Source organism: Echinops telfairi, unplaced genomic scaffold (assembly GCF_000313985.2).
Source record: "Echinops telfairi isolate 266 unplaced genomic scaffold, ASM31398v2 ScPeMD7_7409;HRSCAF=8447, whole genome shotgun sequence".
In the NCBI taxonomy this organism is placed as follows: Eukaryota; Metazoa; Chordata; class Mammalia; order Afrosoricida; family Tenrecidae; genus Echinops; species Echinops telfairi.
In genome coordinates, this window is record NW_022111309.1 from 10,694,829 (window position 1) to 10,699,209 (window position 4,381).

Here is a 4,381-nt window from a genome sequence, read left to right on the forward strand (position 1 = left end):
TATGGGCTAATATCGGACTTACGGAGTTGATCTGGACTGGGTTGGGATGTTTTCTCAATGTTCAATTGCTCTTGCATATAAATCTCTTTCTTATACACATATGTGTCCATGGATTGGTTTCTCTAGTCTACCCAGACTGATACAAGGTATCAAACCTTGGATGCCCATGGTCACCTCAAATCCACCTGTCCACAGCTCACTCAATGTCTTTCCCTCCTCTACTCTTTAAGACCATGAACACGTGTCACTTGCCCTCCCCTTGCTTCTGCAGCCTTTTCTCTTTCCTTACGTCCCCTTCACCCTTGCTTTGGTAAATCCCTATAATCCATTTCTTTGCCTCCATGTTTACTGTCCCTTCCTGGTTCAAGTGGTACAACTCGCTCTTCAAGCTGTACAAGAATTCGTCATACTCCCCGCTTCTCACCTCTTCAGCCCAGGCCACACACCTCTACCTGAAAAGGCAATCCGATTCACAGTGCCTAACTTCTCTGGGACCAGGGGATTTCTTCATTTGGCTTTTCATCTTCCTTGATCACGCCTCAAACACCTTCCACATCAGAGTCTTGTTTGATGTCCGTGAGTCTTACATCCCTGGGCCCTTCCGTCCAGAAGTCCAACTCCCTCCACCGAACCTGACACACTCGCCCTAAGGCTCAGCAGACATGCTGCCTCCTCCTTAGCAGGGTGGCAGCTTGAGAACATGGTCCAGGCTCTCTGACCCTGTCACAGCGAGGGTCCTCACGAGTCACTGGGTTCTTAATCATACGCCAACTTCCGATAGCGCCGGTGGTTCTGAATCTGCTCCCCAATCAGATCAGGCCCTCCCAGTTCATGAGGAGAAGTGGTCAGGAGCTCGGCTCCCCTTCTTTGGCTGGCAAGCAAGGGCTGGGCTCTGTCTTCCACTCACCAAGCAGGTGACTTCGATGTCTCCTTTCAGGGCACCACAGACGGCTGAACTGAACGTGAAGTAGACCAGAGGAAAAGGCAGATCTCATCACGGACTTGCTTGTTGAGCACACAACATGTAAGCACTGGCTTTTGCCCCAGCTTCCGGCTCACTTGGGACTCTATTCTGTTCTGGGACTGAATGCCTCTCCTGCACACAAGGCCACCGACCAACGTTTACCTGAAGTGCCAGGCATGAAGTACGCCTCACATGCATCCCCAAGGCCTAACCCTTGCTTGCTTAGTCATCCCAAAGGCAGGCATGTTTCCTCACAGACCAGCCCTGAATGGCTATCCTGCCTGAAGCAGAAGCGGCTCCTGAGCTGCCATGATGGGCAAGGTATCTCAGCAGGACTACGAGTCTCAGCAATTTGGCAAATGTAATTCTCTCTCCCAGTGGAACCTGATATAACGTAAGCAAGTTCATGATGAGATCGGCTTTGAGCAGCCAATTTCCTCAGGGATATGGTCTGCTTCATGTACATATGCGTGTACACACACACACACACACACACACACACGCTTCAAAAAGCTTATGGTAAAAGGAAACTCAGACACAGTGGAGTTTGTCCATGAGCTTTCTGAAGCAGCCTTATATAAGCCTCGCTGATCTTGCTTCTCTAGGAAACCCAGCCTTCAAGTACCTCCCACTGCCCAAGGCTTCCAGCAGCCCTGCCTGCTTCCACTGTGAACCAAACCCAAAGGCAGTGACACTTGGGGACCACACAGGGGTCCCAGGGGCTTTCTCTCGGGAGACCTGCCCCCCTGCCTGGCTGGCTTCATTCAGATCAGATGCAGGGGCCATCTGCATCATCACCAGGCCATGTTTTGGGATGCCTGGAAAACGTTGGGCCTGAACTGCCCACCCCCACCTCTGAGCAAATGGAACTGGACCCCCCCCCTCCCCGCCCCTCACCCCCCACTGCCCTGAGAAGGAAACCTCCTGGACGTCTCTGTTTCTCTCCACTTCCCTTGGACAGCCTGGCACACTGAGTGTCCCTTACTTTTTGCGAGTTTGCCTTTGAAGGGAAGCGTCTGAGTGGGCCGAGAGAGAGGGAGGTGGGGTTTCCTGTCCCCACGATGGGGAGGAGGAGGGCTTGCCTTTTCTAGCTCTTGAGCCAGAAAAGCGTTTCACTCAGCACCACGGGAACAGAGCTTCTACCAGGCCTGGCTGGTTTCCTGTGTTTACAGAGCCCAGGGCAAGCACAGCTCAGTGCCCATAATAGCAATAAATTAGGATGGTGATTTTGAAACACAAGCCCGCCAGGAACCCTTCATTGTGAGACATTTTCACTCCTGTCACCCTGCAAAGAGGACAAGTGCCCTGCCCAGTTCTTTCTCTGCCTCTCCGCGACCCAGGCTTCCTACGCTCCAGGCCCAGGTAATTTGGGTCTCCCTGGAATTGTACTTCAGAGAGCCTGCAGGTGGCTAGCTGCCCACAGGGCCCAGGAACTGCAGCAGAGTGGGCTCAGGCATTTGATTTTCCTTTCTTTAACCTGAAGCATCAGAAACAATAGGATCCGGATATTCTTCCACAAACTTCTCTCCTGCCAAGGGCAGATGAAGGGAAGTGGGGAAATGTTGAAGCTGTAGCCAGGATTGGATCGGGGGTATGGCAAGACTTCAGCCTCTTTCCCGCAGTCTCCCTTATGATGTCCAAAATATGAGTGGGTGACTGGGTGGTTTCACCACCGCTCTCTCTAAAATTTCCCCAAACCAAGGGTGGGGGATGGGGGAGGGCGGCGGGGCAGCACAAACTTAGTGTGATGGGTAATTTTAAGGGTCACCTTGGCTGAGCTATGGTCCACAGTGATTTAGGCAAACGTTAATCTAACAGTTGTCATTGAAGTAGCTATGAGTGAATCAGCCAGCTCGCCTTGTGTCAAATGTAACCTCTGTCACAATGTACTGTACAGTAATGTCACGTATTATAATATCCTTCCATAATGTAACCTAATCTAATGCAATCCCCTTCCAGAATGCAACATATCACATCACGCCAGTGTCTGGTGGAACCTAAACCTAATTACTCTGGTTTATTAAAACCCCAGAGCAGACATACAGAGCCACGACCCACTCAGGGGAGGGCAGGATCATCCTCATGCAAAGGAACAGGGTTGCTGGCAGACTCCAGAAACTAGGCGAGCAGTTCACAGAAGGAATAAACACAACCGAGACTCTCATCTGGACTTTCAGACTCCTGAACTGTGAGAAAATAAACTTCTTTTCTTTAAAGCTACAGACATTGTTGCTGGGAGACGGCGACACAAGGCAATGGTTAACTTTATAAACTGCCACCTGCTCAAGCCCTGCCGCACCTCTGCCACCCGGGACATGAGCATGTTTCTCATGCCATTTGACAAAGAGAGGAGGAGGCTCAGAGATGTCCACGCTCACAGAGCGACATGGGACAGGTTCAGAAATCGCAAGTCTGAGCTCTGATCTGCCATTGTCTGCCAGCAGAGGGGTCCACTGTATGAGATCCTTCGGGATCTCACTATTTTTCTAGGCTGGATTTAAGACTGATTATTGGAGTTTCAGAGCAACATTTTCTGTATCACTGAAAAATAGTTTGTGTCCTCAGCTGAGAAGTATAAGCATCCAACTCAGATGGTGGGCAAGGTAAGCCTCACTGATTAAGGCCCTCCTCTGTCCTGGGTGGGGGTGGGGGGATGGGGGAATGGCGAAGGCACACTTCCTTCCAACTTTGCCACCGCTGAGTCTCAGCCCTGGAACGCATGAAGGTTGGACTAAACCCCTTCGGTCACCCAAGCAGCCACATAACAGCATGTGGCACAAAGCACAGGCCGCAGACTGTGAACATACCAGCTGCAGTCTCGTGTGGCCCAGGGTGAGCCATACCCTTCCTGGGCTCCGATTACTCATCTGTAACACGGGGATGATGGTGTGAAACACAGCAGTGTCCTAGGACTACTCTACAAACTACAGCGACTGTGCACCCGCCCCTCACAACCAGGGGATTCGATTCTCTCAGTAATGGAACAGTGGTTCTCAACCTGTGGGTCGCAACCCCTTTGGGGGTCACCTAAGACCATTGGAAAACACATATTTCCGATGGTTTTAGGACCAGAGACACTGCTCCTCTCTCTGTGTCCAAGCGGGTCCGCCTACATGTAGATACGCCCACATGCAGATACACACACATTATGAGTCCCCGGGCGTGAAGACTGTGCTACACCATGCTACACCGTGATTCAAGACAACATTTCATTTATTTGTCATTAGAAATAAATATTTCACAACGTATAAGTACATCTCGGTTTTGTGATTAATCACTATGCTTTCATTATATTCAATTTGTAACAATGAAAATACATTCTGCCTATCAGATATTTACACGATGATTTATAACAGTAGCAAAATTACAGTGATGAAGTAGCAATGAAAATAATTGTACGGCTGGGGTCACCACCAC